At 47.8% G+C, this 27,073-nt stretch overlaps 1 protein-coding gene across 1 annotated transcript in view; it reads right to left on the bottom strand.

The window, feature by feature from the left end:
- The window catches only part of VWA5B1 (von Willebrand factor A domain containing 5B1), a gene marked incomplete in the record, with an annotated part of 122,495 nt that extends 105,887 nt beyond the window's left edge, over window positions 1–16,608 (bottom strand). The window contains 1 exon segment of the mRNA XM_073601540.1: window positions 16,039–16,608.
- Window positions 16,609–27,073: the final 10,465 nt, after the last annotated feature.

The following is a 27,073-nucleotide window of genomic DNA, read 5'->3' as shown; positions in this document are numbered from 1 at the left end:
TAATAATAATAAAATCTTTTTATTAACATTATTTATTATTAATTCGTTAATTTAATAATTCGTTATTTCAGATTTACGAATTTACAATTTTTCGAGTTTATGAATTTACGAATATTGGAATTTATGAATATTCGGAAAAATTTGTTATATGGGTTTTCGTCAATTCGGATGTTTCCGAATTAATGAATTTGTCGAAATTATTGTTATTTATTAATAATAATAAATAACAATGATAATAATAAAATCTCTTTACTATTATTATTTATTAATAATTCGTTAATTTATTAGTTATTATTTCAGATTTACGAATTTACGACTTTTCGAATTTACAAATTTTCGAATATTGGAATTTAGGAATATTCAGAAAAATTTTTTAAATGGGTTTTTGTTAATTCGGGTGTTTCCGAATTAATGAATTTATCAAAATTATTATTATTTATTAATAATTATAAATAACAATAATAATAATAATAATAAAAAAAATTTATTATCACTATTTATTATTAATTCGTTAATTTAATAGTTAGTTAGTAATTATTTCAGATTTAAGAATTTACGACTTTTTGAATTTACGAATTTTCAAATATTGGAATTTATGAATATTTGGAAAAATTTGTTAAATGGGTTTTCGTTAATTCAGATGTTCCCGAATTAATGAATTTGTTGAAATTATTGCTATTTATTAATAATAATAATAATAATAATAAATAACAATAATAATAAAAAAAATTTTTAGTAGTATTATTTATTATTAATTCGTTAATTTAATAGTTATTATTTCAGATTTACGACTTTTCGAATTAACGAATTTTCAAATATTATAAATTATAAATATTTCGGGAAAATTTGTTAAATGGGTTTTCGTTTATTCGGATGTTTCCGAATTAATGAATTTGTCGAAAATTTGTTAAAAAACAAATTCGGAAGGAAATGAATTGCACGTCTACTGTTGCCGCCCTGGGATCCAATCACTCCCGCTGCAGATCGATCGTATACCGTTCAGAATTCTGTCTGTAAGATACAGAAAATGAGTTAACCGCCAATTCCGGGATCCGTCGTTCCCCGCCATCCCCCCAGCGCGTCCCCTGGATACATTTTTTACAAATTGGGAGAATATATTTCGCAGACAACTCATCACAGCCCGCAGTCACCTTCCACTGCGCGCACGGACGGCGGCGGCGCTCAGCGGAGCGACTGATGATGTCGTTACTGAAACCCCGGCGTCTAAGTGACAGCGCAATTTCCAGCCATTTCCCTGATTACTGACATTTTTTGCCCACTTTTTCCACCGCCTGTGCCTCGACCTCCCCCCTCCCCCCCGCCGCCACCGTCAATCTAAAGGCCGACAATTACCTTATCGCCGCCGCGCAAAATGTCAGACGGCTGCCGGATCAATTTGCCAGAACAGGAAACAGAGAAGGAAAATTCTCAGCTTAAACTGCAGCGATTTACAAAGATTGGCTTTATCACCAGTTGGGGGGGTTATAAAAATGGCGGAAAGGAGAAGCCGCGGCTCGGGCCCCCCTTTATTAGGTCCACCTTGCAAGGAACGGGTTAGACGCCACCCCCCAAAAAAAAAATATATACCCCCAGCTGCCACTGTTAGCACTACATATGTAATACAGATCATTCCTGGAGAAAAACGTGGTAGTAAACCTCAGACATGAAATCTGAACAAAGCATATCCCTCTATAGTGTGTGCTTGCCTCAGCCCAGAGCACTGAGTGTCATTTCTCTCTGCTGCCTCCTTCCTCTGCTATCAGCATGAGTCACTTCTGGCAAGTTTTCCTGACACCAAGAGAAAAATGGTGACAGGGGATGGAGCTTCAGCACACAGCCTGTGATTGACAGCCTCAGCTCTGTTACTGTGTGAAGGGGGCGGGGCGACCTTTCCCTCCAATCAGCTCTCACCGAGCTCTGCAGAGTGTAACTTCAGCTCCCCGCCCCCTGCTTTCTGAAAGCTCAGGCAAGCTGTATGAATTCTGGACTTTGAACAGCTGTAGAGAAGAGAAGACTGCAGATAAACAGGTGCAACTTATGTAGCTGTGCCGTGCATGTTTTATCCTATGAGACTGCATTAGAGGGGTGTGTCCAGCACACAGCCTGTGATTGATAGCCTCAGTTGTTCCTGTGTGCTGTGTGAAGAGGGGGGGAGGGTGTCTCTTCCCTCCAATCCGCTCTCAGATCTCTCCTCACTGAGCTCTGCAGAGTGTGACTTCAGCTCCCCGCCCCCTTTTTCTGACAGCTCAGCCAAGCTTTATAAATTCTGGACTTTGAACAGATGTAGAGAAGAGAAGACTGCAGATAAACAGGTAACAAGGTATGTGGGAGGTTTCATCCCTGTGTCTCACCCCGGGCCAGTCACTTCACTGGGGAGATTACAACCACTGTAAGAAATACAATGTAACAATATCCACATTACAAATATAGCAAATGTGGCTGAGATCCGAATCTCCCATTGGAGGATTATATCCCAAATGTTAAAAAAAAAAAAGTGGACCAATGCGGCTAATAAAACCCAATTTTTAAAGGCCGTGACTCCTCCCCTGGGTGTTTAGCAGCCAATGGGGGAGATTTACTAAAACTGGAGAGTAAAAAATCTGGTGCAGCTGCGCCTGGCGGCCAATCAGCTTCTAGCATCAGTTCGTTCAATGAAGCTTTGACAATAAAAGCTGGAAGCCGATTGGTTTTCGGTACCAGACTTTGCACTCTCCACTTTTGGTAAATCCCCTCCAATGATTGGCTATTCCCTCTTTTGTGGCTCCAGAGTCAATCCGCGCAGAAACAATCGTACATCTGGCTGGAGGACCCGGCGGAGGCGATTTCATAAACTGTTTGGATATTATTGATCCTTCCAGCGATGGACGCGTTTCGCTCTGCAGACGAGCTCCAGACGCGGTTTAATGATTTCTTTCTTTTTCTGAGAGCCGCCAGGGGATACAGGCGGGTGAGGAGCCCGCTGACCTGACGTGCCAGGCTCTCGCCATCTGCTGCCCGACCGCAGAGAGGCACTCACTCGCCAATAAGCCCAGAAAATCGGCATCAAAATAGAAAAAAGAAAGACGCCTTATTGTTTTGTTTTTTTGTGAGGCTCGCACCTGCGTCACTCGGAGAAGACTCATTAATCCACGCCGTGACGCATTTCAGAGGCCGACAAGCCACGGGGGGGTCCTTACAGCAATAAAGGAATAAACCAGGGATTGCTAAATGTCAATATACCGGCAGAGCGAGTCAAAGAGTCTTGTTTTATAGCGCCGCGCCGGAGCAGAAGACGGAAGGAATCTGCGCAGAGGAAAACCGCCGCAATTCACGCTGCAGCAAATACACCTTTCACTATTTGTGGCCAAACTGCAGCTTGCAAATTTAAAGTGGTTTTAAAGCTCTGAAATGAGAAATGAACAAAGCATATCCCTCTACAGTGTACTCTGTACACAGCACACTCCTCAACACTGCACTCTGTACACAGCGCACTCCTCAACACTGCACTCTGTACACAGCGCACTCCTCAACACTTCACTCTGTACACAGCGCACTCCTCAACACTTCACTCTGTACACAGCGCACTCCTCAACACTGCACTCTGTACATAGCGCACTCCTCAGCACTGCACTCTGTACACAGTGCACTCCTCAACACTGCACTCTGTACACAGTGCACTCCTCAACACTGCACTCTGTACACAATGCACTCCTCAACACTGCACTCTGTACACAGTGTGCCCCTGAACTCTGCCCTCTGTACACAGCGCACTCCTCAACACTTCACTCTGTACACAGCGCACTCCTCAACACTTCACTCTGTACACAGCGCACTCCTCAACACTGCACTCTGTACATAGCGCACTCCTCAACACTTCACTCTGTACACATCACACTCAACACTGCACTCTGTACACAGAGCACTCCTCAACACTGTACTCTGTACACAGTGCACTCCTCAGCACTGCACTCTGTACACAGCACGATCCTCAACACTGTACTCTGTACACAGCGCACTCCTCAACACTGCACTCTGTACACGGTGCACTCCTCAACCCTGCACTCTGTACACAGTGCACTCCTCAACCCTGCACTCTGTACACAGTGCACTCCTCAACCCTGCACTCTGTACACAGTGCACTCCTCAACCCTGCACTCTGTACACAGCGCACTCCTCAACACTGCACTCTGTACACATCACACTCCTCAACCCTGCACTCTGTACACATCACACTCCTCAACCCTGCACTCTGTACACAGTGCACTCCTCAACCCTGCACTCTGTACACAGCGCACTCCTCAACACTGCACTCTGTACACAGCACACTCCTCAACACTGCACTCTATACACAAAGGAATCCTGAACACTGCACTCTGTACACAGCACACTTCTCAACACTGCACTCTGTACACAACGCACTCCTGAACACTGCACTTTGTACACAGCGCGTCCCTTGAACTCAGGCCCAGTACAGGCTGGCTGTACTGCCTTATCAGTGGCCCTGGCCAGTCCAATCACTGGGTATATGGAAGGTTTTACAAGCACTTTAAGAAATACAATGTAACAATGACCACATTACAAATATAATACATGATACTGAGATCCAAATCTTCCATTGGAGCATCATATCCTAAATGGCAGCGAATGTTATGCAAATGGTTTAAAAAGTGGACCAATATGGCTAACAAATGCAATTTTTTTACGGGCATGAACCTTCCGCCGGGTGTTTGGCAGCCAATGGGGTTGATTTACGAAAACTGGAGAGTGCATAATCTGGTGCAGCTGTGCATGAGAGCCAATCAGCTTCTAACTTCAACTTGTTAAATTAAAGCGGTAGTAAGCTGATTTTTTTTGTACCCTGCACAGTATTTTCATAATGTACTAGTATGCATCAAATACTAGCACATTATGTTAAACTTACCTTAAAATGAAGCCCTTCCAGCTGTAACCACTCCCAATGCCTCCCATTGCAATTTTGGTCACACCCACTCTTCGATGCAGTTTGGGGGGGGCGTGGCTGAGTTCCTGCGCCTATTCTTTGAGAAAAAAAGCCCTGCATAAATGTATATAGTACTACAGATACAACCAGCCCGTTGAGGACAACCACAATGCCGATGTGGCCAGCAATGAAATTGAGTTTGCCACCCCTGATCCATGCCAACACCAAGCAATCTTGGGAAATGCCCTCCAGCACGCAGCAGGTGATTGACAGTCTCAGCTGTGTATGTTTCTTTTTGAGACTGTGTAGAGTGGAGGTGTGTCCATTCCCTCCACTCAGGTCTCAGATTACACTCAGCTCCCTGCTATATGCTGTGCTGCAGTTCACGTTGAAGCAAATACACCTTCCAATATATGTCGCCAAACTGTGCTTGCAACTTCAAAGCGGTTGTAAACCTCTGAAATGAAAAATGAACAAAGCATATCCTTCTATAGCTTGTACTTGTCTCAATCCAAAGCACTGAGTGTGATTTCTGTCTGCTCTCTCATTCCTCTGCTATCAGCATGAGGCACTAGTGGCCATCTATGCTGACACCAAGCTATCTCGGGAGATGCCCCCCTCCAGCACACAGCAGATGATTGACAGCCTCAGCTGTGTGTGTTTCCATATGAAAACTGTGTATAGGGCGGTGGGGATCTCATGTATTATCAATATTCCCATGGCATACTCCCCTGGATAGGAGTAGCGGGTTGTAGCAACAACCAATTGGAACTGGAAACATCACAGATCAAATGTACATATATTCCAGCACACCATGGATCATCAATTACGTCCAAATATTTATTGAAGAATGATCACATCACAAAAGACAAAGTGCAACATTTCAGAGCCGCGCAGGACCCCTTCGGCATGACATAAGTTTTACCTGTTTATCTGAAGCCCTCTCTTCTCTACACCCTTCTAAAACACGCAGATCAAAGGATTTTTCTCAGCTGCAGAAAGCAGGGGGTGGGGATCTGATGTCACACACAGCACAACATAGAGCAGGGAGCTGAGTGTAATCTGGGACCTGAGTGCCGTGTGTGACATCAGATCCCCACCCCCTGCTTTCTGCAGCTGAGAAAAATCCTTTGATCTGTGTGTTTTAGAAGGGTGTAGAGAAGAGGGGGCTTCAGATAAACAGGTAAAACTTATGTAGGAGGATTTGTTTCATCTCTGTGTATTACCTGAGACCAGTCACTGCACTGGGTGTATGGAAGGGTGTATGGACTTCAAGTTATAAGAAAGATAAAAGCCTAAATCTGGGCACTGATGGGCACTGATGAGGCAGGACTGTTGGGCACTAATCAGGAGGCACTGATGAGGCTGCACTGATGGGCACTGATAGGCAGTACAAATAAGTGACATTGATGATGAGGCATTGATGGGCACTGATAGGTGGCACTAGTGGGCACTGATTAGAAGTACTGATGGGCATTGATAGGTGGCACTGGTGGGCATTGATTAGCAGCACTGGTCGGCAATGTTGGGACCAATGTCCCTTTAACAGAAGCTGGTTATTGACTTTCCTCTTTTCTCCTCTGCATTAAAAGGCTTCTGTTCATTGGCTGACAGCTGATCACTTGGTAAAGGGGTGCTGTGATTGGTGCTTTACCCCGGTCTGTGATCAGCCGAGCCTGAAAGGGGGTGCAGGGGGTGCGGGCAGTATGCTGGCTTTGTATGTCCACGCTGTAGCTGTCTTTTGGCTTTAGCGCAGGCAGGAAGGGGTTAAAATGATAATAATAATTTAGGCACTTCTTGTTATGGGGTAACATAAACGCATTGCATACGCATACATGCCTGAACTGGCGACCAGTTATGTGGTTTCCAGCACTGATTATGCTTTGTTGTTTGGGTCCTTTATTTATTCCGGACCACCTTCACTTTTCCCGCACTTCAGCGGTCATTCTTCCTGTTCTCTTGGGTATAATTGGTATTTTTTAACCCACTTTATCACGTCTTTCAACCCATTGACTTTAATAGACACGTTTTAAGATATTCCCATTACCGCTTGTTACTCATGGAGACCCCTTTCCCCTTCAGGGAACATTGTGGTGTGTTTGGGGTGGTTATCATGTTGGAATACTGCCCTGCGGTCCAGTCTCTGAAGGGAGGGGATCATGCTCTGCTTCAGTATGTCACAGTACATGTTGGCATTCATGGTTCTCTCAATGATCTGTAGCCCCCCAGTGCCGGCAGCACTCATGCAGCCCCAGACCATGACACTCCCAGCACCATGCTTGACTGTAGACAAGACACACTTGTCTTTGTCCTCCTCACCTGGTTGCCCCCACACACGCTTGTCACCATCTGAACCAAATACGTTTATCTTGGTCTCATCAGACCACAGGACATGGTTCCAGTAATCCATGTCCTTAGTCTGCTTGTCTTCAGCAAACTGTTTGTGGTCTTTCTTGTGCATCATCTTTAGAAGAGGCTTCCTTCTGGGATGACGGCCATGCAGACCAATTTGATGCAGTGTGCGGTGTATGGTCTGAGCACTGACAGGCTGACCCCCCACCCCTACAACCTCTGCAGCAATGCTGGCAGCACTCATACGTCTATTTCCCAAAGACAACCTCTGGATATGACGCTGATCACGTGACCTCAACTTCTTTGGTGGACCATGGCGAGGCCTGTTCTGAGTGGAACCTGTCCTGTTATACCGCTGTATGGTCTTGGCCACCGTGCTGCAGCTCAGTTTCAGGGTCTTGGCAATCTTCTTATAGCCTAGACCATCTTTATGTAGAGCAACAATTCTTTTTTCCAGATCCTCAGAGAGTTCTTTGCCATGAGGTGCCATGTTGAACTTCCAGTGACCAGTATGAGAGAGTGAGAGCGATAACACCAAATTTAACACACCTGCTCCCCATTCACACCTGAGGCCTTGTAACACTAACTAGTCACATGACACGGGGGGAGGGAAAATGGCTAATTGGGCCCAATAGGGGTGTACTGACTTTTGTTGCCAGCAGTTTAGACATTAATGGCTGTGTGTTGAGTTATTTTGAGGGGACAGCAAATTTACACTGTTATACAAGCTGTACACTCACTACTTTACATTGTAGACAAGTGTCATTTCTTCAGTGTTGTCACATGAAAAGATAGAAGAAAATATTTACACAAATGTGAGGGGTGTACTTACTTTTGTTAGATACTATATATGGAAGTGTTTTTTCATTTTTACTATAATGTTTACCAATTCAATAAACCATTTTGTACTAGATCATCGATCACTTGCCTCATCTAAAGTCCCAGTTGCCCCTCTTGTATCTTACTGAACCAGGGATGGAGGCTTCATTCAAAGTCCCAAACCCGTTTTCCGCCATTAATATGCAAATTAGCGTCTCTTTGGTTCCTGACACCCGCACAGATGTGGTGGTGCCTGACGGCAGCTCAGTGAAGCGCAACACAGACCAAGAAAGTTCAGGTGGGCTCGGGGGGAAATCTGCCATCCCCTATACTGAGTCTGTTTCCACCTCCCGTCATGGTCTTGGGCAATCAACATCTGCCTTGACACATTTCATAACACCTCAGCGATTGGATGAGGGTGACTGAACTAGCTGTGCGTCTACAGACGCAGAGGAATGTTCCAGATTGCTCATCTGAACCGATGAAGCCGCTTGGACGAGAGGTGAGACGCCTCCGATATTACAAGAGCGAGTCCGGCAGAGTGTGACTAACGCCCGCCAGCGACACAATCTGTGTGCGAATATGAGGAACGCACAGATGTGTTGCAGGCAAGCCGGTAATAAAGGCGATCGTTTAAATCTCTGTAAAACAAAAGGCCGCAGAGTCGGTGCTTCAAGGGATATTTTAAGCGTTCGCGAAAGGAAGCAAAGAAGCGGCAGATTTCTGAAAGACGTAAACAAACATCTTGCGATTCCTGGAATGTCTGCCGTATTCCTGGCAGAGCGGCTCTGGAGAGGTTTTGGCGTTGGGATCGCGGCGCATTCATCTCCTCGCAGCCCAAGGACATCTTAAATTGAGGCGTTTAGGATTGCGTTTTTCCGCTGGAGGGTACGGTGATTTAGCAGCGCTTACGTCACAGGAGTGAGGAAACGTCTGCGAGGAACAGACGGGGGGATTATTAGGACAAAACTGGGGGGGCAATGAGGGGAAACGCTGAAAAATGGGCGCAGTCTCGCCAAGGGGGGGGGGGGGGGCGCTCTGGCATCGGCGATAATGCTGCAGTTCATTTCAGACGCACTTTGGGACTTTATATAATGAGGCGGCAAGAAGAGCGACGAAGAGGCGTGAGGTCCAGTAACCCATAGCAACCCCAGGTCACCCTCATCGGCGGTGAGACTCGTGGACTGGGAGGCGGATGGTTCTCTATGGGGTTCCACATTCTGTTACATTGTATCCAAAATATCAGTTATGTTTACAAACTAGAACCCCAAATCAGTGAGAAGATTGAGAAGACCATCAATGCAGAATGACCCCCCCCCCCCCCCATACCGACCTATGGGGCAGATATACAGAGGAGAGGAAATAAAGTCATCAGGTCATGACATATGAGTGACAGTGTTATAGATGAAGGAGGGGAGACTGAGCGGGGATGGGGGAGGTGTGAGACGGGAGGGATAGAAAATTAGAGAGGAGGGAGAGGGGGAGATATAGAGGGGGGAGGGATAGAGGGAGAGGGGGAGATATAGAGAGGGGGAGGGTTAGAGGGGGAGATATAGAGAGGGGGAGGGTTAGAGGGGGAGGGGGAGATATAGAGAGAGGGAGGGTTAGAGGGGGAGATATAGAGAGAGGAAGGAATAGAGGGGGAGCTATATAGAGGGGGAGATATAGAGAGAGGGTGGGATAGAGGGGGAGAAGGAAAGGGGGAGATATAGAGAGGGGGAGGGATAGAGGGAGAGGAGGAGATACACAGAGGGGGGGATAGAGAGAGAGAGGGGGAGATATAGTGAAGGGGGAGCAATAGAGGGAGAGGGGGGGAGATATACAGGGGGGGATAGAGAGAGAGGGGGGTAGAGGGAGAGAGGGAGACATAGTGAAAGGGGAGCAATAGAGGGAGAGGGGGGGGGATATAGAGAGAGAGAGTGGGTAGAGGGAGACATAGAAAGAGGGGGGATAGAGTGAGATGGGAAGATATAGAGAGGGGGGATAGAGAGGATGGGGAGATATAGAAGGGAGAGATAGGGGGAGATATAGAAAGAGGAAGAGATATAGAGGGACGGGAGGGATAGAGGGGGAGGTATAGAAAGAGGGGGGGGGGGGTGATAGAGAGGGGAGAGGGATAAAGGGAGAAGGAGGAGGGATAGAATGAGAGGGGAAGATATAGAGAGAGGGGAAGGGATAGAGGTAAAAGGAGGAGAGATAGAAGGAGAGGGGGACATATAGAGGGAGGTGGAGGAATAGAGGGAAGTGAGAGGGAGGGGGATAGAGGGGGGATATAGAAGGGAGAGATGTGGGGAAATAGAGGGGAGGAAGAGGGGGAGATATAGAAGGGAGAGGGGGAGATATGGGGAAGTGAGAGGGGGGGATAGAGGGGGAGGATAAGGAAGGGAGAGATGGGGGGGGGGATAGAGGAGAGGAAGAGGGGGAGATATAGAGAGGGGGGATATAGAGGGGAAGGAAAGGGGGAGATATAGATAGAGGGGGAGATATAAAGAGGAGGGGGGGTTATGGGGGGGAGGTATAGAAGAGGGAGAGGGGTGAGAGAGAGAAGGATAAGGGGTAGATGGGAGGGGGAAAAAGGGGGGGAGGAGGAGGGGGGACAGAGGAGGAGTAGAGAGAGAGTGAGGGGGAGGGAAGAATAGAAGAGGGAGGGGGGAAGAGAGAGAGAAAAGAAAAGAGAGAAAATAGGGTTGAGTAAAAGAGGGAGGGAAATAGAGAAGGGGGATGGGGCAAAGAGAAAGAAATAGAAGGGGAGATGGTGGGAAGAGAAAGAGTAAAGGTGTGTGGGGGGACGGGGGAGGGGGTGAATAGGGGGAGGGAAATAGAGAGAGAGGAGAGGGTGGAGAGATAGAAGGGGTGGGGGAGAGGGAGGGGAGGAAGGGAGAAGAGAAGGGGGAGAGCGAAAGTAATGGAGAGGAAATGAGGGGATGGAAAAGGAAGAGAGAAAGAAATAGAGGGGGAGATAGGAGGAGCAAAGACAGAGAGAAGGGGGAGAGAGGAGAGAAAAGGCAGAGGGGGGAGAAAAAGAGAAATGGGGGAGGGGGGAAGGGTAGAGAGAGAGAAATAGAGGGGGGGGGGGTAAGGGAGAGAGTGTGGGGGGGGTAGAGAAGGGCGTGAGAGAAAGGGGAAGGGAGAGAGAAAGTAATAGAGAGGGAAGGATGGGGGGGGGAGAAAAAAGGAGAGAAGTCAACAGAGGAGAAAAAGAGAAGAAAGAAAAGAGAAAGGGGTGGGGGAGACAGACGCCTCCGGGGATCAGTATATAGAATACGATTGATTTATAAATACAATAAAGTGGATCATTCCGCTTATCTGCCAACCACATGAAGAAGTCTGCGCAGCGCTGGAATGATACACAATATCTGAGCACCGCTTCCTCTTCTTCTTGGATTTCCTCGGTGACGGATCTCACCGCCTTGTCCACCAATCGAGACTTATTTACCAAGACATTGCAAAGAGCCATAATGATGTGCAAAGAGCAACAGCCCATAGCAACCAATCAGATCTCAGCATTGTTATGGAGCAGGAAGGCCATTGATTGATGACTGCTGGTGGGTTGCTATGGGATACGGTACTTTTTAGAAAGCAACAAGGATGTTATTTAATCATTCGACCCTTTTATGTACTCAGAGGAAATGAAATAACATGTAATGGGTTTGGACATCAGCCAATGAAGATGGCACTCGATTTGGGCATCAGCCAATGACGATGGCACTTCCAGTCCCTCATCAGCTTCTCCCAAAGGTGGCAACTGAAAGAATCAGCTTCCCTTAACCCCTTCCAGGTCCCTGGAGGCCGGAGAGCCACTTGTAGACATGAAGTGCCATTATCAGAGCTTCAGGAAAAGAGCTCCGTCAATGAGCCCAGCCCTGAAATCCCCCACAAGTACCGTATTATTATTATTAGCTGTTCTTTGCCACTTGTAGGGGCAGATATTAATTACTGAGCATTGAAAGCGTCAAATGAGTCTAGTTGGGTCATCCGAAGGCCTTCCAGTAGTGGAGGAACCGCAAGTCCCAGCAGGATCTGCCATTCAACCAAGGCAAGACGGTACGACTGGCTGCTTTCTAAGAGCTCATTCACGCTTGCACCAGCCTTCGCCGCCCCCTCTGAAAAGTGATCCACTGCAACTGACAGGCGGGCAGGAGGCAATCTGTCGCCACCCCACTGCGCGTTTTAACCCTGAAAAGCCCACGCCACTGCAAACGTGGGCATTGCACGCAGTTGCGGCACGGCCCCATTTTTCTGCGGCCGAGGCATGTGTACAACTCTGGCCTCCATTGTAGCTTAATGGGGGAGGGCGGAAAAAAACGCAACTCAACCACCTCAATTTACCACCCCCTGCCCCCCATATTAATGAGTCGTTAGGGTGCAGCACATTGAAGCTCTCCGCTATATGCTAAAATGCAAAACTCTTAAGGTGAAATGACTTTGCCAAGCAGATGAACCCCCCCCTCCCCCTCGAATATCAGGTACCAACAGTAGGAAGCCAGCGCCGTAAGAGGGGCACCCAACCGTAATCGACCCTTCATACAACACCAGAAAGAGGGGCACCCAACCGTAATTAACCCTTCATACAACACCAGAAAGAGGGGCACCCAACCATAATTATAATTAACCCTTCATACAACACCAGAAAGAGAGGCACCCAACCGTAATTAACCCTTCATCCAACGCCAGGGAGAGGGGCACCCAACCGTAATCAACCCTTCATACAACACCAGAAAGAGGGGCACCCAACCGTAATTAACCCTTCATCCAACGCCAGGGAGAGGGGCACCCAACCGTAATTAACCCTTCCTATAATGCCCAGGAAGAGGGGCACCTAACCATAATTAACTCTTCATACAACACCAGAAAGAGGGGCACCCAACCGTAATTAACCCTTCCTATAATGCCCAGGAAGAGGGGCACCCAACCATAATTAACCCTTCATCCAATACCAGGGAGAGGGGCACCCAACCGTAATTAACCCTTCATACAACTCCAGAAAGAGGGGCACCCAACCGTAATTAACCCTTCCTATAATGCCCAGGAAGAGGGGCACCAAAACATAATTAACTCTTCATCCAACGCCAGGGAGAGGGGCACCCAACCGTAATTAACCCTTCCTATAATGCCCAGCAAGAGGGGCACCCAAACATAATTAACCCTTCATCCAATGCCAGGGAGAGGGGCACCCAACCGTAATTAACCCTTCCTCTAATTCCCAGCAAGAGGGGCACCCAAACATAATTAACCCTTCATCCAATGCCAGGGAGAGGGGCACCCAACCGTAATTAACCCTTCACCCAACGCCAGGGAGAGGGGCGCCCAAACATAATTAACACTTCATCCAACGCCAGGAAGAGGTGCACCCAACTGTAATTAACCCTTCCTCTAATGCCCAGCAAGAGGGGCACCCAAACTTAATGAACCCTTCACCCAACACCCAAGAAGAGGGGCACCTAAACTTAATGACCTCTTCACCCAACACCCAGAAGGAGGGGCACCCAACCGTAACTAATCCTTCATCCAACTCCCAGAAAGAGGGGCACCCAACCTTAATGAACCCCTCATCCAACACCCAAGAAGAACATGCAAAAGACCAGAGGACCAGAGATGGAGCACCAAGGCAGATATTCCAAGGCAGATACAAAGCTTAAACAGTTCTTAGGCTTCCATTGCAGCTTAATGGGGGGCTTCTATAGGTCACGTATATTTACCACCCCCTGGCCACCCGTGTTAACGAGCCCTTAGGGTGCAGCACCTTGGAGCTCTCCCAGGTGCTGGAAAGGAACCTTATCAGTGTTTCAGCACCTTGGACAGCTCCACTTACTGACTCCTATAGACTTGTATTGCTCTGAGCCCCCCTCAAGGAACATATTTCCAAAGCAGTGAGTCTGACATTCAGCAAACATTCTCTGCAGGTGAATCTTCCATTTGATACCAATGATTGATTCCCCACTAGCATAGACCCCCCCCCCAAGTAACCCCAATACTTCAATACCTGTTTTCCAGTATTACCTGTAAAAAAATGTTTCCCAAACTGTCCCTTATTGTTTTCAGTAATTAAAAAATATTTTTTTAAATGTGACTTATATACCAAAATGCAAAACTCTTAAGGTGAAATTACTTTTCCAAGCAGAAGAACCCCCCAGGTTCAGGTACCACCGGTAGAAATCCGGCGCCGTAAGAGGGGCACCCAGCTGTAATTAACCCTTCATACAACACCCAGAAAAAGGGGCAACCAACAGTAATAAAATCTTTGTCCAACACTCAGAAAGAGGGGCACCCAACTGTAATTACAGGAAGATGGGCACCCAGCCATAATTAACCCTTTATACAATGCCCAGGAAAAGGGGCACCCAACCATAATTAACCCTTCATACAATTCCCAGGAAGAGGGGCACCCAACCATAATTAACCCTTCATATAATTCCCAGGAAGAGGGGCACCCAACCATAATTAACCCTTCATATAATTCCCAGGAAGAGGGGCACCCAACCATAATTAACCCTTCATACAATGCCCAGGAAGAGGGGCACCCAAATGTAATTACAGGAAGATGGGCACCCAGCCATAATTAACCCTTTATACAATGCCCAGGAAAAGGGGCACCCAACCATAATTAACCCTTCATACAATGCCCAGGAAGAGGGGCACCCAACTGTAACTAACCCTTTATCAAACACCCAGGAAGAGGGGCACCCAACTGTAACTAACCCTTTATCAAACACCCAGGAAGAGGGGCACCCAAATGTAATTAACCCTTTTTCCAACTTCCAGGAAGAGGACCACCTAACCATTAACCCTTCATACAATGCCCAGAAAGAGGAGCACTCAACCATAATTAACCCTTTATCCAACTCCCAAAAAGAGGGGCACCCAACTGTAATTAACCCTTCATACAGCACCCAGAAAATGGGGCACCCAGCCGTAATGAACCCTTCATACAACACCCAGAAAAAGGGGTAACCAACCCTAATAAACTCTTTGTCCAATGCTCAGAAGGAGGGGCACCCAGCTATAATGAACCCTTCATACAATGCCCAGGAAGAGGGGCACCCGACCATAATTAGCCCTTCATCCAACACCCAGAAAGAAGGGCACCCAGAAATAATTAACCCTTCATACAATGCTCAGGAAGAGGGGCACCCAGCCATAATTAACCCTTCATACACCGCCCAGGAAGAGGGGCACCAAGCTGTAATAAACGCTTCATACAATGCCCAGGAAGAAGGGCACCCAGCAGTAATTAACCTTTCATACAATGCCCAGGAAAAGGGGCAACCAACCATAATTAACCCTTCATACAACGCTCAGAAAGAGGGGCACCCAAATGTAATTCTTCCTTCCACTAATACCCAGAAAAACTGGCACCCAACCATAATTGACCCTTCATCCAGCTCCCAGAAAGAAGGGCACCAACCATAATTAACCCTTTATCCAACTCCCAGAAGGAAGGGCACCCAACCATAATTAACCCTCCATACAACGCTCAGAAAGAGGGGCACCCAACTGTAATTAACCCTTCATACAATGCCCAGGAAGAAGGGCACCCAAATTTAATTAAGCCTATATACAACGCCCAGAAACAGGGGCACCCAACCATAATTAACCCTTTATCCAACTCCCAGAAAGAACGGCACCCAACCATAATTAACCGTTCATCCAATGTCCAGGAAGAAGGGAACCCAACCAGCATTAACCCTTTACTCAATGCCTAAAAAAGGGGCACCCAACTGTAATTAACTCTTCATCCAATGCCCAGGAAGAGGGGCACCCAAACATAAATGAACCCTTGATCCAACTCCCAGAAAGAGAGGCACCCAACCTTAATGAACCCCTCATCCAACGCAGAAGAAGAACATGCAAAGGACCAGAGATGGAGCACAAGCTATTCCAAGACAGATACAAAGCTTAAACAGTTCTAATGCTCTTTACTCTCCATCCCCCCAGCAAAGACCACTTACCTTGACGCTGTCACTCCAGTGGGCTTCTGAGGGTCTCAGCGCAGCGAACCAGACTCTCCGGAATCCAGAGGAACCAAGGAGAAGAGACAACCTCTTGTTTGTTTTCTTCTGAAGAAGGTGGACCTTGTGAGAAAGAAGGAGACAGCAGCAACAAGTGGCCCCTCCAAAACACCTCCCAGAGGCTCCTGGGGGCCACCGGAGAGCTACAGGGGGCAGTGAGACCTCCTAATAGACTATGCAGAGGTGGGGGTCGAGATCAGGCTGCCTAATCCTGCAGGGTCTCGCAATGGCAAACCCCCCCCCCTCTGCCTGCCTTAGTTCCTTCTCGGGGAGGAAGGGGTTCCCTAAAAATGGCACAGATGATCCCTGGAAGTCTTGGCGAAGGGCTGATCAGCAACATGTGTGCATGGGGTGACTGGCAACTGCAGCCAGAGGGGCTTGTCTGTCACCAGGGTGGGCTGTGCTCCCTCCAGAAGCCCACTGTACGCTGCACTCAGTGCCATAGCAGCCTGGGTGACCATCATCATCATCATCATCATCACAGACACTTTAGTCAGATAGGTAACCATAGAAACTCCTAGTATACACACTGCTCCGTTCAGTGAGACCCCCCCCCCTCCTCCTTTGCATCAGCCCCCCCCCCCCCTTTTTTCCACAGCAGAAATGCATTTGAAAAGACAATTAGAAACACTGTGACATCTGACAGTCAGTAATAAGTCATAACAAATAATTAAGTTACACTCAATGACACCCAGACATCCAGCAATGAGATTAACTAAACCATCGGGGGGGGGGGGGGGGGTGGCAAGTGTATCACTCCGCTCTTCTGCATTCACACGGTGGAGGCTGATAGCGCCCCTCTATACAAACACTGACAATACAACATGATATACAAACCGCCGATGAACTGGGGGGGGGGTACATGCCAGGAGACAGAATGGAGGGGGGAATATATTATATGTAAAGCGCTGCGTAAATTGACGGCGCTATATAAGTACCTGAAATAAATAAAAATAAATACCGTGCATGTATACAGTGCCTTGAAAAAGTATTCATACCCCTTTAAATCTTCCATATTTCATCATGTTACAACCAAAAACGTAAATGTATTTTATTGGTATTTTATGTGATAGACCAACACAAAGTGTCACATAATTGTGAAGTGGAAGGAAAATGATAAATGATACAAATAAATATGTGAAAAGGCATTTGAATTCAGCCCCCTTTACTCTGATACCCCTAACTAAAATCTATTGGAACCAATTGCCTTCAGAAGTCACCTAATTAGTAAATAGAGTCCACCTGTGTGTCATGTAATCTCAGTATAAATACAGCTGTTCTGTGAAGCCCTCAGAGGTTTGTTAGAGAACCTTAGTGAACAAACAGCATCATGAAGGCCAAGGAACACACCAGACAGGTCAGGGATAAAGTTGTGGAGAAGTATAAAGCAGGGTTAGGTTATAAAAAAATCTCCCAAGCTTTGAAGATCTCACGGAGCTCTGTTCAATCCATCATCGGAAAATGGAAAGAGTATGGCACAACTGCAAACCTACCAAGACATGGCCGTCCACCTAAACTGACCGGCTGGGCAAGGAGAGCATTCATCAGAGAAGAGCCAAGAGGTCCATGGTAACTCTGGAGGAGCTGCAGAGATCCACAGCTCAGGTGGGAGAATCTGTCCACAGGACAACTATTAGTCGTGTTCTCCACAAATCTGCCCTTTATGGAAGAGTGACAAGAAGAAAGACATTGGTGAAAGAAAGTCATAAGAAGTCCTGTTTGTAGTTTGTGAGAAGCCATGTGGAGGACACAGCAAACATGTGGAAGAAGGTGATCTGGTCAGAGGAGACCAAAATTCAACTTTATGGCCTAAAAGTAAAACGCTATGTGTGGGGGAAACTAACACTGCACATCACCCTGAACACACCATCCCCACCGTGAAACATGGTGGTGGCAGCATCATGTGGTGGGGATGCTTTTCTTCAGTAGGGACAGGGAAGCTGGTCAGAGTTGGTGGGAAGATGGATGGAGACAAATACAGGACAATCTTAGAAGAAAAGAGAGTTTAATAAGACTCGTGGCCACTCATTACAATTAGAAGAAAAGAGGTTTAACCTTAAACTACGTAGAGGGTTCTTTACTGTAAGAGCGGCAAGGATGTGGAATTCCCTTCCACAGGTGGTGGTCTCAGCGGGGAGCATTGATAGCTTCAAGAAACTATTAGATAATCACCTGAATGACCGCAACATACAGGGATATGTAATGTAATACTGACACATAATCACACACATAGGTTGGACTTGATGGACTTGTGTCTTTTGTCAACCTCACCTACTATGTAACTATGTAAAACCTGTTAGAGTCTACAAAAGACTTGAGACTGGGGCGGAGGTTCACCTTCCAGCAGGACAACGACCCGAAACATCCAGCCAGAGCTACAATGGAATGGTTTAGATCAAAGCATATTCATGTGTTAGAATGGCCCAGTCACAGTCCAGACCTAAATCACATTGAGAATCTGTGGCAAGACTTGAAAATTGCTGATCACAGACGCTCTCCATCCAATCTGACAGAGCTTGAGATATTTTACAAAGAAGAATGGGCAGAAATGTCCTCTCTAGATGTGCAAAGCTGGTAGAGACATCCCCAAAAAGACTTGTAGAGAAAGGGGGTTCTACAAAGTATTGACTCCGGGGGGCGCCATACAAATGCCCCCCCCCCACACTTTTCACATATTTATTTGTATCATTTATCATTTTCCTTCCACTTCACAATTATGTGACACTTTGTGTTGGTCTATCACATAAAATCCCAATAAAGTACATTTATGTTTTTTGGTTGTAACATGACAAAATGTGGAGGATTTCAAGGGGTATGAATACTTTTTCAAGGCACTGTATATATGTGCTCCTACTATGGATCTCAAAATGTATAGTTAGGACTGCAGATAATAATGGGGTGTCGGGGCCGCTGCATATTACGCATATATTTGCAAATGTGTGCAAACGAAATCCCTTGTTTTTAATGTGAACTGTTAGGACAATCAGGTTTGTTGCAGGCTGGCTGGTAAGTAGAGCTGGGAATTTTTCTTTGTTGTTGTTTCACATTTATTGTAGTTTATTGTAACAAAAATGTCCAAACTGATACATTTGCTTCCCAGACCGCTAAGAACAGCCCAGCCAATCGCCGAGCCCACAGACATCCAATCACTAATCGATCAAAGAGCTTTACCCCCCCCCCCCACACACACACAGACCAGGATCCTCTCACAAGGAGGGGTCCCATCCTCTGTATCCCACCACAAAACCCGCGGCGGTCACCCCCTGAGGACGCGTCCCCTTTAACAGGAAGCCGGCGCTGGCTTTTAGCGATAAGGGAAAATTAAAGCTCAGATTAGTTCTGAAGTCCGGAGGACGGAGAAATAAAAAAAAAATGTGCAGTTCTTTGGATATTTTAATTTTTAGAGAAGTAATTCATGATGCGGGGGAAGGGATGGAGGGGTCTGTGGCCTGGCCCTTCTATACCAACCCCCCCCCCCTCCCCCCTGTTCGCTGAAAAATCGCCGGACCGCCTCGTCGTGAGCTTAGAAGTGTAATTAATGAGAAATCCTTCCAGAGATCACAGAGATGGAAGGAAAACGTTTCAGGGAAGATCTCAGCCAAACCTAACAATAGAAAATCAAAGAAAAAATCTCCAATTATGTCCAAAAATAAAACAAAAAGTGCTTTAATGTTGGTGTAGAGAAGAGGGGCGGGGCTCCAAATGTAAACAAAGGGCCAGTTTACTGTCCGTGAGACTTTAGGGGGGGCCGGACTGTGGCCAATGGGGGTAAAAAAACTCATCTTTGGTATTAGGGAGAGGAATAGTGCCCCATCATTGGTGTCATTGGGAGGAATAGTGCCCCATCATTGGTGTCAGTGGGAGGAATAGTGCCCCATCATTGGTGTCAGTGGAAGGAATAGTGCCCCATCATTGGTGTCAGTGGGAGGAATAGTGCCCCATCATTGGTGTCAGTGGGAGGAATGGTGCCCCATCATTGGTGTCAGTGGGAGGAATAGTGCCCCATCATTGGTGTCAGTGGGAGGAATAGTGCCCCATCATTGGTGTCAGTGGGAGGAATGGTGCCCCATCATTGGTGTCAGTGGGAGGAATGGTGCCCCATCATTGGTGTCAGTGGGAGGAATGGTGCCCCATCATTGGTGTCAGTGGGAGGAATGGTGCCCCATCATTGGTGTCAGTGGGAGGAATAGTGCCCCATCATTGGTGTCAGTGGGAGGAATAGTGCCCCATCATTGGTGTCAGTGGGAGGAATAGTGCCCCATCGTTGGTGTCAGTGGGAGGAATAGTGCCCCATCATTGATATCAGTGGGAGGAATAGTGCCCCATCATTGATATCAGTGGGAGGAATAGTGCCCCATCATTGGTGTCAGTGGGAGGAATAGTGCCCCATCATTGATATCAGTGGGAGGAATAGTGCCCCATCATTGATATCAGCGGGAGGAATATTGCCCCATCATTGATATCAGTGGGAGGAATAGTGCCCCATCATTGGTGTCAGTGGGAGGAATAGTGCCCCATCATTGATATCAGTGGGAGGAATAGTGCCCCATCATTGATATCAGTGGGAGGAATAGTGCCCCATCATTGATATCAGTGGGAGGAATAGTGCCCCATCATTGATATCAGTGGGAGGAATAGTGCCCCATCATTGATATCAGTGGGAGGAATAGTGCCCCATCATTGGTGTCAGTGGGAGGAATAGTGCCCCATCATTGGTATCAGTGGGAGGAATAGTGTCCCATCATTGATATCAGTGGGAGGAATAGTGCCCCATCATTGGTGTCAGTGGGAGGAATAGTGCCCCATCATTGGTGTCAGTGGGAGGAATAGTGCCCCATCATTGGTGTCAGTGGGAGGAATAGTGCCCCATCATTGATATCAGTGGGAGGAATAGTGCCCCATCATTGATATCAGTGGGAGGAATAGTGCCCCATCATTGGTGTCAGTGGGAGGAATAGTGCCCCATCATTGGTGTCAGTGGGAGGAATAGTGCCCCATCATTGATATCAGTGGGAGGAATAGTGCCCCATCATTGATATCAGTGGGAGGAATAGTGCCCCATCATTGGTGTCAGTGAGAGGAATAGTGCCCCATCATTGATATCAGTGGGAGGAATAGTGCCCCATCATTGATATCAGTGGGAGGAATAGTGCCCCATCATTGGTGTCAGTGGGAGGAATAGTGCCCCATCATTGATATCAGTGGGAGGAATAGTGCCCCATCATTGGTGTCAGTGGGAGGAATAGTGCCCCATCATTGGTGTCAGTGGGAGGAATAGTGCCCCATCATTGATATCAGTGGGAGGAATAGTGCCCCATCATTGATATCAGTGGGAGGAATAGTGCCCCATCATTGGTGTCAGTGGGAGGAATAGTGCCCCATCACTGATTTCAGTGGGAGGAATAGTGCCCCATCATTGATATCAGTGGGAGGAATAGTGCCCCATCATTGGTGTCAGTGGGAGGAATAGTGCCCCATCATTGATATCAGTGGGAGGAATAGTGCCCCATCATTGATATCAGTGGGAGGAATAGTGCCCCATCATTGGTGTTAGTGGGAGGAATAGTGCCCCATCATTGGTGTCAGTGGGAGGAATAGTGCCCCATCATTGGTGTCAGTGGGAGGAATAGTGCCCCATCATTGATATCAGTGGGAGGAATAGTGCCCCATCATTGATATCAGTGGGAGGAATAGTGCCCCATCATTGGTGTCAGTGAGAGGAATAGTGCCCCATCATTGGTGTCAGTGGAAGGAATAGTGCCCCATCATTGATATCAGTGGGAGGAATAGTGCCCCATCATTGGTGTCAGTGGAAGGAATAGTGCCCCATCATTGATATCAGTGGGAGGAATAGTGCCCCATCATTGGTGTCAGTGAGAGGAATAGTGCCCCATCATTGGTGTCAGTGGGAGGAATAGTGCCCCATCATTGGTGTCAGTGGGAGGAATAGTGCCCCATCATTGGTGTCAGTGGGAGGAATAGTGCCCCATCATTGGTGTCAGTGAGAGGAATAGTGCCCCATCATTGGTGTCAGTGGGAGGAATAGTGCCCCATCATTGGTGTCAGTGGGAGGAATAGTGCCCAATCATTGGTGTCAGTGAGAGGAATAGTGCCCCATCATTGGTGTCAGTGGCAGGAATAGTGCCCCATCATTGATATCAGTGGGAGGAATAGTGCCCCATCATTGATATCAGTGGGAGGAATAGTGCCCCATCATTGGTGTCAGTGAGAGGAATAGTGCCCCATCATTGGTGTCAGTGAGAGGAATAGTGCCCCATCGTTGGTGTCAGTGAGAGGAATAGTGCCCCATCATTGGTGTCAGTGAGAGGAATAGTGCCCCATCGTTGGTGTCAGTGGGAGGAATAGTGCCCCATCATTGATATCAGTGGGAGGAATAGTGCCCCATCATTGGTGTCAGTGGAAGGAATAGTGCCCCATCATTGATATCAGTGGGAGGAATAGTGCCCCATCATTGGTGTCAGTGAGAGGAATAGTGCCCCATCATTGGTGTCAGTGGGAGGAATAGTGCCCCATCATTGGTGTCAGTGGGAGGAATAGTGCCCCATCATTGGTGTCAGTGAGAGGAATAGTGCCCCATCATTGGTGTCAGTGGGAGGAATAGTGCCCCATCATTGGTGTCAGTGGGAGGAATAGTGCCCCATCATTGGTGTCAGTGAGAGGAATAGTGCCCCATCATTGGTGTCAGTGGGAGGAATAGTGCCTCATCATTGGTGTCAGTGGGAGGAATAGTGCCCCATCATTGGTGTCAGTGAGAGGAATAGTGCCCCATCATTGGTGTCAGTGGGAGGAATAGTGCCCCATCATTGGTGTCAGTGGGAGGAATAGTGCCCCATCATTGGTATCAGTGGGAGGAATAGTGCCCCATCATTGGTGTCAGTGGGAGGAATAGTGCCCCATCATTGGTATCAGTGGGAGGAATAGTGCCCCATCATTGGTGTCAGTGGGAGGAATAGTGCCCCATCATTGATATCAGTGGGAGGAATAGTGCCCCATCATTGGTGTCAGTGGGAGGAATAGTGCCCCATCATTGGTGTCAGTGGGAGGAATAGTGCCCCATCATTGTTGTCAGTGGGAGGAATAGTGCCCCATCATTGGTATCAGTGGAAGGAATAGTGCCCCATCATTGGTGTCAGTGGGAGGAATAGTGCCCCATCATTGATATCAGTGGGAGGAATAGTGCCCCACCATTGGTGTCAGTGAGAGGAATAGTGCCCCATCATTGATATCAGTGGGAGGAATAGTGCCCCATCATTGATATCAGTGGGAGGAATAGTGCCCCATCATTGGTGTCAGTGGGAGGAATAGTGCCCCATCATTGGTGTCAGTGGGAGGAATAGTGCCCCATCATTGGTATCAGTGGGAGGAATAGTGCCCCATCATTGGTGTCAGTGGAAGGAATAGTGCCCCATCATTGATATCAGTGGGAGGAATAGTGCCCCATCATTGATATCAGTGGAAGGAATAGTGCCCCATCATTGGTGTCAGTGGGAGGAATAGTGCCCCATCATTGATATCAGTGGGAGGAATAGTGCCCCATCATTGATATCAGTGGGAGGAATAGTGTCCCATCATTGGTGTCAGTGGGAGGAATAGTGCCCCATCATTGGTGTCAGTGGGAGGAATAGTGCCCCATCATTGGTGTCAGTGGGAGGAATAGTGCCCCATCATTGGTATCAGTGGGAGGAATAGTGCCCCATCATTGGTGTCAGTGGGAGGAATAGTGCCCCATCATTGGTGTCAGTGGGAGGAATAGTGCCCCATCATTGGTGTCAGTGGGAGGAATAGTGCCCCATCATTGGTATCAGTGGAAGGAATAGTGCCCCATCATTGGTGTCAGTGGGAGGAATAGTGCCCCATCATTGGTGTCAGTGGGAGGAATAGTGCCCCATCATTGGTGTCAGTGGGAGGAATAGTGCCCCATCATTGGTGTCAGTGGGAGGAAGAGTGCCCCATCATTGATATCAGTGGGAGGAATAGTGCCCCATCATTGGTATCAGTGGGAGGAATAGTGCCCCATCATTGGTATCAGTGGGAGGAATAGTGCCCCATCATTGGTGTCAGTGGGAGGAATAGTGCCCCATCATTGATATCAGTGGGAGGAATAGTGCCCCATCATTGATATCAGTGGGAGGAATAGTGCCCCATCATTGGTGTTAGTGGGAGGAATAGTGCCCCATCATTGGTGTCAGTGGGAGGAATAGTGCCCCATCATTGGTGTCAGTGGGAGGAATAGTGCCCCATCATTGATATCAGTGGGAGGAATAGTGCCCCATCATTGATATCAGTGGGAGGAATAGTGCCCCATCATTGGTGTCAGTGAGAGGAATAGTGCCCCATCATTGGTGTCAGTGGAAGGAATAGTGCCCCATCATTGATATCAGTGGGAGGAATAGTGCCCCATCATTGGTGTCAGTGGAAGGAATAGTGCCCCATCATTGATATCAGTGGGAGGAATAGTGCCCCATCATTGGTGTCAGTGAGAGGAATAGTGCCCCATCATTGGTGTCAGTGGGAGGAATAGTGCCCCATCATTGGTGTCAGTGGGAGGAATAGTGCCCCATCATTGGTGTCAGTGGGAGGAATAGTGCCCCATCATTGGTGTCAGTGAGAGGAATAGTGCCCCATCATTGGTGTCAGTGGGAGGAATAGTGCCCCATCATTGGTGTCAGTGGGAGGAATAGTGCCCAATCATTGGTGTCAGTGAGAGGAATAGTGCCCCATCATTGGTGTCAGTGGAAGGAATAGTGCCCCATCATTGATATCAGTGGGAGGAATAGTGCCCCATCATTGATATCAGTGGGAGGAATAGTGCCCCATCATTGGTGTCAGTGAGAGGAATAGTGCCCCATCATTGGTGTCAGTGAGAGGAATAGTGCCCCATCGTTGGTGTCAGTGAGAGGAATAGTGCCCCATCATTGGTGTCAGTGAGAGGAATAGTGCCCCATCGTTGGTGTCAGTGGGAGGAATAGTGCCCCATCATTGATATCAGTGGGAGGAATAGTGCCCCATCATTGGTGTCAGTGGAAGGAATAGTGCCCCATCATTGATATCAGTGGGAGGAATAGTGCCCCATCATTGGTGTCAGTGAGAGGAATAGTGCCCCATCATTGGTGTCAGTGGGAGGAATAGTGCCCCATCATTGGTGTCAGTGGGAGGAATAGTGCCCCATCATTGGTGTCAGTGAGAGGAATAGTGCCCCATCATTGGTGTCAGTGGGAGGAATAGTGCCCCATCATTGGTGTCAGTGGGAGGAATAGTGCCCCATCATTGGTGTCAGTGAGAGGAATAGTGCCCCATCATTGGTGTCAGTGGGAGGAATAGTGCCTCATCATTGGTGTCAGTGGGAGGAATAGTGCCCCATCATTGGTGTCAGTGAGAGGAATAGTGCCCCATCATTGGTGTCAGTGGGAGGAATAGTGCCCCATCATTGGTATCAGTGGGAGGAATAGTGCCCCATCATTGGTGTCAGTGGGAGGAATAGTGCCCCATCATTGATATCAGTGGGAGGAATAGTGCCCCATCATTGGTGTCAGTGGGAGGAATAGTGCCCCATCATTGGTGTCAGTGGGAGGAATAGTGCTCCATCATTGTTGTCAGTGGGAGGAATAGTGCCCCATCATTGGTATCAGTGGAAGGAATAGTGCCCCATCATTGGTGTCAGTGGGAGGAATAGTGCCCCATCATTGATATCAGTGGGAGGAATAGTGCCCCACCATTGGTGTCAGTGAGAGGAATAGTGCCCCATCATTGATATCAGTGGGAGGAATAGTGCCCCATCATTGGTGTCAGTGGGAGGAATAGTGCCCCATCATTGGTGTCAGTGGGAGGAATAGTGCCCCATCATTGGTATCAGTGGGAGGAATAGTGCCCCATCATTGGTGTCAGTGGAAGGAATAGTGCCCCATCATTGATATCAGTGGGAGGAATAGTGCCCCATCATTGATATCAGTGGAAGGAATAGTGCCCCATCATTGGTGTCAGTGGGAGGAATAGTGCCCCATCATTGATATCAGTGGGAGGAATAGTGCCCCATCATTGATATCAGTGGGAGGAATAGTGTCCCATCATTGGTGTCAGTGGGAGGAATAGTGCCCCATCATTGGTGTCAGTGGGAGGAATAGTGCCCCATCATTGGTGTCAGTGGGAGGAATAGTGCCCCATCATTGGTATCAGTGGGAGGAATAGTGCCCCATCATTGGTGTCAGTGGGAGGAATAGTGCCCCATCATTGGTGTCAGTGGGAGGAATAGTGCCCCATCATTGGTGTCAGTGGGAGGAATAGTGCCCCATCATTGGTATCAGTGGAAGGAATAGTGCCCCATCATTGGTGTCAGTGGGAGGAATAGTGCCCCATCATTGGTGTCAGTGGGAGGAATAGTGCCCCATCATTGGTGTCAGTGGGAGGAATAGTGCCCCATCATTGGTGTCAGTGGGAGGAAGAGTGCCCCATCATTGATATCAGTGGGAGGAATAGTGCCCCATCATTGGTATCAGTGGGAGGAATAGTGCCCCATCATTGGTATCAGTGGGAGGAATAGTGCCCCATCATTGGTATCAGTGGGAGGAATAGTGCCCCATCATTGGTATCAGTGGGAGGAATAGTGCCCCATCATTGGTGTCGGTGGGAGGAATAGTGCCCCATCATTGGTGTCAGTGGGAGGAATAGTGCCCCATCATTGGTATCAGTGGGAGGAATAGTGCCCCATGGGGTGTACGGTCCTCCACACATTCCTCATCCTTACTGCGCTATGTGTGGGAGGTGTCAACGCTTCTCGCAGCTCGCAATCCTGCAAACTCCACCCACAGCCACGCCTTTAATATGGACCATCAACACATTGGTGACACCCACCCTACCTGCTCTAAGCCCACCCGAGGACCTCCCTCTTGCAAACAGAGCAGACGGAAAGCCTGATTTCAGCTTGCAGATGGTGTGCAGCATCCTAAAATAAAATCAG

This window comes from Aquarana catesbeiana, linkage group LG10 (genome assembly GCF_042186555.1).
Source record: "Aquarana catesbeiana isolate 2022-GZ linkage group LG10, ASM4218655v1, whole genome shotgun sequence".
NCBI classification, from domain to species: Eukaryota; Metazoa; Chordata; class Amphibia; order Anura; family Ranidae; genus Aquarana; species Aquarana catesbeiana.
The sequence above is the reverse complement of the archived record's forward strand: the minus strand, read 5'-3'. Positions and strand labels throughout refer to the sequence as shown.